Raw genomic sequence first — 12,161 nt, 5'->3', positions numbered from 1 at the left:
AGACTCTCCCAATGAATGTCAACCTGGTACCCGCCTTACCAACAATTAATTTTATATGATCAGTCCACTTCAGATCGTTCCGTACGCATACTCCCAGATATTTTACAGTAGTAACTGCTACCATTGTTTGTTCCGCTATCATATAATCATACAATAAAGGATCCTTCCTTCTATGTATTCGCAATACATTACATTTGTCTATGTTAAGGGTCAGTTGCCACTCCCTGCACCAAGTGCCTATCTGCTGCAGATCTTCCTGCATTTCGCTACAATTTTCTAATGCTGCTACTTCTCTGTATACTACAGCATCATCCGCGAAAAACCGCATGGAACTTCCGACACTATCTACTAGGTCATTTATATATATTGTGAAAATCGATGGTCCCATAACACTCCCCTGTGGCACGCCAGAGGTTACTTTAACGTCTGTAGACGTCTCTCCATTGATAACAACATGCTGTGTTCTGTTTGCTAAAAACTCTTCAATCAAGCCACACAGCTGGTCTGATATTCCGTACGCTCTTACTTTGTTTATCAGGCGACAGTGCGGAACTGTATCGAACGCCTTCCGGAAGTCAAGGAAAATAGCATCTACCTGGGAGCCTGTGTCTAATATTTTCTGGGTCTCATGAACAAATAAAGCGAGTTGGGTCTCACACGATCGCTGTTTCTGGAATCCATGTTGACTCCTACAGAGTAGATTCTCGGTTTTCAAAAAAGACATGATACGCGAGCAAAAAACATGTTCTAAAATTCTACAACAGATCGACGTCAGAGATATAGGTCTATAGTTTTGCGCATCTGATCGACGACCCTTCTCGAAGACTGGGACTACCTGTGCTCTTTTCCAATCATTTGGAACCTTCCGTTCCTCTAGAGACTTGCGGTACACGGCTGTTAGAAGGGGGGCAAGTTCTTTCACGTACTCTGTGTAGAATCGAATTGGTATCCCGTCAGGTCCAGTGGACTTTCCTCTGTTGAGTGATTCCAGTTGCTTTTCTATTCCTTGGACACTTATGTCGATGTCGGCCATTTTTTTAGTTTGTGCGAGGATTTAGAGAAGGAACTGCAGTGCGGTCTTCCTCTGTGAAACAGCTTTGGAAAAAGGTGTTTAGTATTTCAGCTTTACGCGTATCATCCTCTGTTTCAATGCCATCATCATCCCGGAGTGTCTGGATATGCTGTTTCGAGCCACTTACTGATTTAACGTAAGACCAGAACCTCCTAGGATTTCCTGTCAAGTCGGTACATAGAATTTTACTTTCGAATTCACTGAACGCTTCACGCATAGCCCTTCTTACGCTAACTTCGACATCGTTTAGCTTCTGTTTGTCTGAGAGGTTTTGGCTGCGTTTAAACTTGGAGTGAAGTTCTCTTTGCTTTCGCACTGGTTTCCTAACTTTGTTGTTGAACCACGGTGGGTTTTTCCCGTCCCTCACAGTTTTTCTCGGGACGTACCTGTCTAAAACGCATTTCACGATTGCCTTGATCTTTTTCCGTAAACACTCAACATTGTCAGTGTCGGAACAGAAATTTTCGTTTTGATCTGTTATGTAGTCTGAAATCTGCCTTCTATTACTCTTGCTAAACAGATACACCTTCCTCCCTTTTTTTATATTCCTGTTTACTTCCATATTCAGGGATGCATTGACTGTATTTAGTGATAGCAGCAATACTTGTCAGTTTAAGGTTGGATAACAAGTAGACTGTTTTTGTTCTACTGATTTTCTTGGAAGCACTTGAGGTAAACAAACATTTAGCTCAAAACCCGAAGCTGGTTCTAAATTATCAATTGCAGCTAAGCACATCTCGACACAATGACACATGTTGCAAAAAAAAATTAAAACACAATAGCATTCCCTAGTCCTTACCTTTCTTACCCCACAACCTTCAACAGTATAAGTTCTAATACTGTGTATTTTAACCATGTGCTGTATTTAATATTGCCCATCGCATAAAATATAATTCACTATGTAAAACGTCGTTGCACAACATACGTCACTAGCGCTCAGTTACATGCTTCTTAGCCGATATCACTACCTCACAAACTATGGAATCATAACTATATAACATATAATACTGTAAGATTGTGCACTTTAATTATTGTGTATAACATTGTCCATTGCCTGAAGTTTAATTTACAATGTTAAACATGTTTGTTCCACAACATAAATGAAAAGTGCTCTGTTGAACAGTTTGGCAGCCAGTGTTAAGGCCTCATAATCATTTAAACAATAATAATGTATAGTTTATTTATTGATTGTGCTTATTATTGTCCATTGTCTAAAGTGTCATTCCAACATCAAGAAACAAGTTCAATATACAACACTGTATGCAAGCGGATTGCATCTTTGCTTGTAATGTTTGATTACCCAAGAATTGCAGTCCTTTTCTGACGCTAGTCAGTTTCTGTAGATGACCCTATAATTCGAAAACTAGTTCAAAAAAAATAAAAATCAGTAGAACAAGAAGTTTACCTGTTATTTTACCTTACACATGGAATTGTTTTTCCAAGAAGTAGTGGAAGAAATACTTGTCAGTTTTGAGACCAGTTGTCGTCGAAAGGATGTGTCATTCATCTGCAGCCCCTATTGATTAAGATTCTTCTACGACCACAGTTCTTAGGCTGTATTGCAGAACTGCGAGTGACACATGTTCCCTTACGGATTCGATGCACAGTCCATGATGATACTCCAGAACATTATTGAGCTTCATTTTCAGTATGGTCATGGGCACGTCCGAACATAATAGTTAATTTCTACTGTTCTTTCATCTCTCCAAGACGACCCATCGTAATATGCTGATTGCGAGCAAGCAGTTGATGGGTAGACACTCACCACTTCACTGCCGTGAGTTACATCAGCGATGAGAGGTCACATGATGGCCTAGTACGAGTTCTCGACCACTTACAGCGCTGCAAAGAGACTAGTGTGCTCTTTCGAGTGAGTGAAAAGCATTTTGCCTTGTGAGTTTATGCGTGGGAAGCATTTGGGGACTATTTACCGCTAACCAACAACCAGATCATTTTCAGGAATAAGGTGAGTTTCACAATGGTTGCTGGACTACATCATAAAGACAATACCACATAGCTACAACGCCTGTGTTCCTGCTATCAGCATCCTGTTTAAACTGATTTGTTGTTCTGTTTTTCAGACTTCTTGTTGATGATATGTTACTTTGTTTACAGAATATACATTGCCTGATCAAAAGTATCTGGACTCCTCTGTGTAATGAGGAATTGACCTCTTGATGTCACAAGAGCCGGCCGGTGTGGCCGAACGGTTCTAGGCGCTTCAGTCTGGAATCGCGCGACCGCTACGGTCGCAGGTTCGAACCCTGCCTCGGGCATGGATGTGTGTGATGTCCTTAGGTTAGTTAGGTTTAATTAGTTCTAAGTTCTAGGGGACTGATGACCGCAGATGTTAAGTCCCATAGTGCTCAGAGCCATTTTTTGTCACAGTGTTGTGTTGTCAGTACGCAAGAATGGGTCGGTCAAGAGAGCTCAGCGACTTCGAACATGGACAAGTCACTGGACTGCACTTGACTATGGAGTCCATCAGCAAGATTTCAAACCTTACAATGCTGCCCAAGTCGCCTGTTGGTGATATGTTTGTGAAAAGGAAACGCAAAGAACAACCAAGGCTAAACAAAGACCAGGCAGCCTGTATGTACAGGCGCCCTGTGAACGAGCACTGCAGAGGGCAACTGCAAAAAATCGCCTAAAAACAGCAGAGTTCCAAAGTGCTTTAAGCATTCAAGCTTTGACAATGACTGTTCGTAGCGAGTTAAAGACAGTGGGATACAGTGACCGATCAGCTTCTCATGAGCCACACATTTCTATAGTCAGTGTTAGTGGCACTTGAAGTGATGTAAAACTCGACGCCATTGGACAGTGGATAATTGAAAACAAGTGATTTGGAATGATGAATTGCGCTAGAGCTTGTGACAATTGGTCGGAAGGGTTCGATTTGGCGAATGCCTGGAGAAAGTGCCTGCCATCGTGTGTAGTGCCAGCAGTGAAGTATGGAGGAGATGGTGTGATTTCCGCGGTTAGAGTGTAGTCCTCATATTGTACTTCAGAAAACTCTAAATGTGGAAGCCAATGAACACACATCACAGCATTTTGTACTGTGTACAGTAGTGAAAGAGTTCGGACATTGTTTATATGAGCATTACAATGCACCCTGTCGGAGCAGTGTCTGTGAGGCATTCGTTCGGGGACGATAACATTCCTAAAATGGACTGATCTGCCGATTGTTCCGACCTAAAACCAACGAAACACCTCTGGAATGTCAGAATGATGATTTATCTCCAGACACCAGAGTCAAACATTAGTATCTCCTCGGGTTTCGGCTCTTGGGGATGAATGGGCTGCAGTTCCTCCATAGACAGTCAGACACCTCTGCTGTTGCAGCTTTCGAGCAGTCACTAACCGGTGTCCAGATGCTCTTGATTAGATAATATAGGTAATTGTGGACTTTGGACGAATGCCTTATGATTAAGTTTTTTCCTTCTTGTGTAACCATGATGAAATCCTGTTCCAAGAATATGCTCAGTAAGATTTCCTCGGTTTACAAGCTGCGCCATTTCGAATGAAACACTCGAACTTCCGATGGTTGTCTCCGCCATTGTCATCAGGAGTTGATATCACTGACTGCCGGCCCTGGCACGCTGTTCTGATCTATGTAGCAGTGATGGCAGCATATAGAACTTTCCAGAGAGGGCGGGAATGGCGCATTCGCGGAAGGCAATTTGAACTGTTCCTAGCGGCTCCCCCCCCCCCCCCCCCCCCGTGGCACCGAGTGACGTCACATGCCGCGAGCGCCCAGCGCCACGTTTGAAACTGCTGCTCCTGCGTCCCTACTAGCGTCAAGCCTACGTCTTCGCTTTCGGTCAATGTACAAAGCTCATCCCCATGCCCTACTGATTGGGCCTCTGCTAAAATTATTGTTATTTATTTTAACTTCTGTCGCTTCTTTGAAAACAGAATCCCAGTATGAAGCTGTTTGATCCAAATCTCTCGTTTTTTTTCACACAAATTAGATTTTATGGCCGTTTTCTAGGCAATGTTCACCCACGACCAACTTCTCACGTTGTCTTTGATTGATATGTCGTGAATGCTTTGCACAACGCTTAGCAACAGTGCGATTGGCTTGACTTTGTAAATGCTATCACATTCACGGGAAACGCCCTATATTCCAGGAACTAGAAGAGCTTCAGGGGATAGGTAAAATAAAGTGAACACATGTACTTACTTGGGAATGATTTATTAATATGAAGTTGGACCCCCATTTGCCCGTAATAGAGTTGAGATTGTTCTTGAAATACTGGCATGTGATTCTATAGTCTCAGTAGAATGTTATGCCATTCTTCGACCAGAAGGTCTTCTAACTCCTGTAGTGACGAGGGAGGCGGAAATCTGCTCCTGACTCTGTGCTCCAAAACCGCCCATAAGGATTCGATTATGCACAAGTCCAGGAACTATGCTGGCGAGGGAAGACGTTGCGCCGGTCTGAGTGACCGTGCAGTTCTAGGCACTACAGTCTGGAGCCGAGCGACCGCAATGGTCGCAGGTTCGAATCCTGCCTCGGGCATGGATGTGTGTGATGTCCTTAGGTTAGTTAGGTTTAATTAGTTCCAAGTTCTAGACGACTGATGACCTCAGAAGTAAAATCGCATAGTGCTCAGAGCCATTTGAACCATTTTTGAAGAAGTTGCAGTTCAGTTGCGTGCTCCTCACACCACGACGGTACTGTCCTAGCTTTGTGAGTGCGTGCATTGTCGTCCTGAAATATGACATCATTATTGGGAACAATGCTTGAATCGTAGGGAGCACCTAAACTAAAATGTTCACATAATCGTTGGCTGTAACACGGCCTTTGAGAGTAATGATGGGACCAGCAGAATACCGTGATAAGGCTGCGCACACCATCACAGTTCCACCTCCCTGCTTAACCATCTGAGACTTTTATCCATTGTGGATGTGGAACACTGCGACTGTGGTGTGAAAAGGTTTTCAGAAATTACTGCAACCAGTCGCCTTTTATGTAGATGTATTTTATTTAACCATGACCGGTTTCGAGCTGCCTAGCAACTCATCATCAGATGGTATATACATTTAGTGCTTTTTTGTACCCATTGTGTGGGTGGTTGAGTATCTGTGGAGATAAATCTTTCTGCAGGTATATATATCTCTTTTAAGACGTATTTTTAAAACCATTGTGTCTTGTTTTTCACAATTGCACAAGTTAAAACTTCCACTAGATGTATATTACTTTTATGAGGCACTGTTGGAAACATATATCTTGTTTTTCGTAAACATCGCTGAACACACTTAGCCACAGATACGAATATTCGTATCTGTGGCTAAGTGTGTTCAGCGATGTTTACGAAAAACAAGATATATGTTTCCAACAGTGCCTCATAAAAGTAATATACATCTAGTGGAAGTTTTAACTTGTGCAATTGTGAAAAACAAGACACAATGGTTTTAAAAATACGTCTTAAAAGAGATATATATACCTGCAGAAAGATTTATCTCCACAGATACTCAACCACCCACACAATGGGTACAAAAAAGCACTAAATGTATATACCATCTGATGATGAGTTGCTAGGCAGCTCGAAACCGGTCATGGTTAAATAAAATACATCTACATAAAAGGCGACTGGTTGCAGTAATTTCTGAAAACCTTAACCATCTGAATCAAGCAATCAGGATTGTAGGCTTCTTTTGGCGTTCTCCAGACGTAAATCCGGCCAGATGTTGGAAATAGTAAAAACGTTGACTCGTCGGACCATATGAACTGTTTCCACTGATCAGCCGTCCGTGATTTATGCTCCTAAGTTTTACGCTTCTTTGCGGTGGTTGACGTCACTAATGGTTTCGTTATAGCAGCTCGTCCATGAATACTCGCTTTATGTAGTTCTCGGCGGACAGTGTCGATAGATACGGGGTTTCGACGATGGCTATTCATCTCTGCAGTCACTTTAGCCGCCGTAGTTTTGTGTTGTTTTGACACCATATGTGTTAGCGTACGACGAACTGTGTCGTTTAGTGTTGATTTGCGCCCACTATTACGTTTACACGATGATGTCTTTCCATCTTTTGTACAGGCTGTCATGACTGTTGAAACAATTGCTCTTGAAACATACAATAAGTTGGCTGTCTTCGTTACTGATGCTCCAGCTAATCGGGTACCAGCGGTTCTGGCGCTACAGTCTGGAACCGCGCGACCGCTACGGTCGCAGGTTCGAATCCTGCCTCGGGCATGGATGTGTGTGTTGCCCTTAGGTTACTTAGGTTTAAGTAGTTCTAAGTTCTAGGGGACTTATGACCTCAGCCGTTGAGTCCCATAGTGCTCAGAGCCATTTGAACCATTTAATCGGGCACCCACAATCTGCCCTCTTTGGAACTCTGTTAGGTGTTTCCTTGCACGTTGACCTCGCCCTCTGAATGCAAATACTAATACTACTCGTAAACAACCTGCACTGATGCCTAGTCCGTACTGAACACGCACAGTCCAGCGCGACGTGTGCGTTGTTAACCGTCAAACACAACCATTCCGTGACTAAGAAGTCTTTCGTGACGGAGTCCTTGCATAAAAAGTTCTCGGTTTACTTGCCGCGCCGCGTCAAATTGGGATAAAATCCCGAACTTTCGATGACTACCTCCATCATCTTCGTCAGGGGTGAAACTGACTGTCGTGGACTTTTTTTTTTTTTTTTTTTTTTTTTTTTCCTTTATTGAATTCCCCCCGAAGGGTCGTGGACCGGTGAGGCTTCTGCTTTTATAAGCAGTGGACGGCTTCTCATTGGCTGGATGACGTCACGATGAAAACAGCGCGTACGGAGGTGGCGGCCTCTATGTCTTGTTTGCGCGCTTAATCCAGCGTTGCTTGCAGCGCCATCCATCGCAACAGGCGGAGAACAGCGAGGAATGTAAGAAGTCTCCCTCTGCGCTCTTTCTTTATCAACTGCGCGCTTCCATGCATTGCTGAGTGTATACCCGAAGTCTCTGTTGAAATTATTTTCACATAGTCTAGTTTCAACTGCTTCCCTGATGACAAAGACCTGATAGTTTGAAGCGTGAGCAATCTTTATTTAACAAACTGTGCTAAGCCACCGCTGATTTTTCTAGATACCTGTACTTCAGGTGACGCTGATGTTCCACACAACGATCGGCAACATTTCTTATTGACTGACCTACGTAATTTTTGCCACACTCGTAAGGAATGCTGTAAATTCCCGGTACTCTCAGGCCGAGATTATCTTTCGCGGGTTGCAACATTTCCTTAATCTTCCTGGGTGGCCGGAAGACTGGTCGGATTCCCTGCCGGCTCAGGACTCTGCCGATCTTGCTGGTCGTTGCACCGCAGAGTGGTAGCCCCGTGATGTGTTGGTCCTCTTGATCTGTTCGCACAGCGTCCTTGCTAGGTTCTTCGGCAGAGTAGATCTGATATCACGATCGAGAATATCCATTTTTTTCTGAATACCTTCGTCAGATGGTCAACCTTGGAGCCGAGATGATCCTTATCCGAAATAGTCCTTGCTCTTTGTACCAAGGTATTCAGCATAACTTTCTTCTGAGCTGGGTGGTGAAAACTGCGTGCGTTTGGATATAAATCTGTATGCGTCGGTTTTCTGTACACAGAATGTCCGAGACGTCCATCTGATTTTCGCTCCACCAGCACATCTAAGAAGGGTAACTTCCCATCCTTCTCCACCTCCACTGTAGATCTTATGTTCTGAATTATACCATTCAAATGATCAACAAACTGCTGCTGTGCCTCATTCCCATGTGGCCAGATTAAAAATCTATCGTCAACATTCCTGAAGAAGCAGGATGGACGTAAAGGAGCACTGTTCAACGCTCGTTCTTCGAAATCCTCCAGGAAAAAGTTAGCTATGGCTGGTGACGCTGGCGAATCCGTGGCTGTTCCGTCAGTCATTTCATAATATTTTCAAAAATGTTCAAATGTGTGTGAAATCTTATAGGACTTAACTGCTAAGGTCATCAGTCCCTAACCTTACACACTACTTAACCTAAATTATCCTAAGGGCAAACACACACACCCATGCCCGAGGGAGGACTCGAACCTCCGCCGGGACCAGCAGCACAGTCCATGACTGCAGCCCCTTAGACGGCTCGGCTAATCCCGCGCGGCCATAATATTTTCCACCATACAAAAAATAGGTGGTCGTCAAAGTATGCAGAAATAACTTCAGTATTTCAGGAGGTATGTACTGAGACCAGTGTTCCGGCCTGCCTCCAAGATATAAGATATATCTTTCACACCGTTAAAGACAATACACAGGGATAGGAAAAATAATGTGAACAGTTTTAATGTGTCTTCCATCGGTACCTTTGTAAACAAAGAGACCACATCTAGGCTGATCATGATGTCATTCGGACCTATCCTGATCTGATTTATGTTGTCAACAATCATTTTTGAGTTATTAATATGATGGCTACAGTGGTCTACTATAGGTGGTAATAAGTATTTTGCCAACCGATATGTAGGAGACTCAATAGCACGAACAATAGGTCTCAAGGGGACCCCATCCTTATGGACCTTGGGTAGACCGTATGACCTGGGTGGCCTTGGTGCTCTCGGTCGTGGATTCTTGACTAGTTCTTCTGGGAGGCCAGATGTCTTCAGGAGCTCCCCTGCCTTCCTGCTAAGTGCTGCTGTGGGATCCATTTTGTATCCCGCCTGGAGGGCGGCGCGTGGGTAGGAGCAGGACAAGGTCATACACGTCGGTACTGCAAATACAGTTAAAGCACCTTTACTAGTGTGTAAACGTATGCAGACATATTACATAACTTTTGGTGATGACACGTAGGTGCGACGTTGTGGCCCCATCGTAACTGATGCAAAGTCTCAGTAGCAAACTTAGCTGAAGCGATGTTTCCTGGCTGTCTGCACCTGATGAAACGGGGTCAATCTCCAGTGGTGCTCGTAGAGCTGAACAGCGCCTGCTAGAGGGCGCTGTCGTCGTTGTCTGTCGTAGTGCCAACTTAGCTGGCAGCTACGCCGTGGCATCCTAGCTATCGATACCATAATCCCGTTTAAGTATCCGGTACGTGATATCTTCCAATAATACGGCCACTTTCTTATGATAATCGGTGGCATTGAGGATAACTGTGGCATTCCCTTTGTCGGCTGGTAGCACAGCTAACTCTAACCATCCCTTTACTACCACTGTTCACATTATTTTTCCTATCCCTGTGTATTGTCTTTAACGGTGTGAAAGATATATCTTATATCTTGGAGGCGGGCCGGAACACTGGTCTCAGTACATATCTCTTCAGGACGCAAGTAGGCAAAACCGCGCATCATTTTCCCCTCCCCCTCTCAAAATTTGACACACTGTTGGTGGTTTTCACAGTGTGTAGATCGCACGTAGCCATAGTATGCTGTTAACGCAGATACTGGTTACTCCTGTGGAAGCACAGCTAGACTGTGAGATCTTCCAACTTGGTTTACGGATAACACACATGGATACTGCATTTCTGGGCACATTGAAGTAAATGCTGGCTTCAAGGGGATGGTTTAGCAATGTGTTAAACTGGTTTCTCTGCTCGCACTGTCGTATCGAGGAGATTACAAAATTGTAGTTCCAAACCGTGACTCCTCTCCAGTAGTTATCTGTCAGGAAAAGCAGACATTTCTAACTGCCCTACTACCTCGTTTACGATTCTACCACTGGCCTATTTTTGAAGATCTGAACACAATCTGTAACGGCTAGTTTGCGAGACAGGCAACCGAGGCACAGTGGAACTGAATCCACGAGTCGAATTAACGACCTTTTTATATGAATGTCAGCCATTTTGTTATTTTTTTATATGCGATTTCCAATATGTTTTAGGCGAGAGCTTGACTGTTTTTGCGGTATCTGTGTTTATAAATGCAATATAAAACAGTTAAAACATGGAATGACATAGACCAGAGTTTACATAAATTGAAGGCAGATTATTATATTAACATGGCTTTGTCGTGTCACGTAAAATATCTCAAAAGCTTGTACATAACGATTTTAGTAAAATATAGGTACTACTGGAGTGTTTCTCCTAGAATGTAAGTCATTTCGCTTAAATGATACCGGTACCATTTTGGTAACTTTCCCCAAATATGTTAAACCTACCTATTCCTTTAAATTATTATTGATGGTGTTGGATGATTGAAGAGATGGAACTGCGTGTTCAGGGCTGTAAAATTATCATACATATCAAAAAATAATATTACATGAACTATAATTTTTAATTTGTAAATAAGAATACATAGCTGGACCAGGAAAATAGAAAACTTGGTCTACGGACGCCACATTTGCTTTTCTTATGCTTCCGGCATTGTTCTGTTCGAGGTACCATTAGATTATATAGTAACTTCAGAAATAGATGAGAGAGTTATTACATGGCATAGTATCTTGCTAGTAGTTGCCCCACGGTATGGAAGGAATGCAGAACACCGTGTTAGCCCCGGCAGTCACTAATCTCAATGTTGTGTACACAGTTCAGCGTAGTCAGCGCGTACACAACTTTCCCATTAGAGCGCGCCCCGCTAAGCACAACAGCGCAGGCACAGCGCTCGTCCGTCTCCGCACTACGAGATGGCTCTGCCATAGAGACGGACCAAATTCTGCTTCCGCCGATCCGCGTATTAATATGTAATGCAGCCAATGAGATTGCTGCTAACGTAGAACCTTTTCTCCTCGCGGATCACACTCGCGCAGTGATACCTGAACACGCAAGGTATTATAACGAGTGTACAGACCTCCGATTAGTCAGTCTGCATTTGTCTGCAACAGTCTGTACGAGTTCTACATTTGTCTGTACCAGTCTATAGTCAAGTTTCAGTTAGTGTCTAATAAGATTACCATATTCCTGTACATAGCCATGAAGATAAATGTATAGACACTTTGGTCAAGTATCAGAGATATATATGAGAATAAGAGTAACGTACCAAGACCAAAGGAACTTGAGATTGTCAATTGTAAATAGCATCCAGAACCAAGGTAAGTAATTTTTATGTTTGTTATTATTTTAATAAATGTGTGTGAAAATTAATCAAGTTATGTTTAAAGTTGGCCTCCGTCAATCTGCTACTCTGAGCGTGCAAGTGGCATTTCTATCGTCTGACCTAACGGCAGAAGATAAA

General features: G+C 43.3%; 1 protein-coding gene across 1 annotated transcript in view; it reads left to right on the top strand.

The window, feature by feature from the left end:
• The window catches only part of LOC126191024 (TD and POZ domain-containing protein 3-like), an 85,873-nt gene that overhangs the window by 42,792 nt on the left and 30,920 nt on the right, over nucleotides 1–12,161 (top strand). The gene's annotated exons all lie outside the window — the stretch shown is intronic.

Source organism: Schistocerca cancellata, chromosome 6 (assembly GCF_023864275.1).
Source record: "Schistocerca cancellata isolate TAMUIC-IGC-003103 chromosome 6, iqSchCanc2.1, whole genome shotgun sequence".
Taxonomy (NCBI): Eukaryota; Metazoa; Arthropoda; class Insecta; order Orthoptera; family Acrididae; genus Schistocerca; species Schistocerca cancellata.
This window is presented reverse-complemented; position numbering and strand designations above follow the sequence as displayed.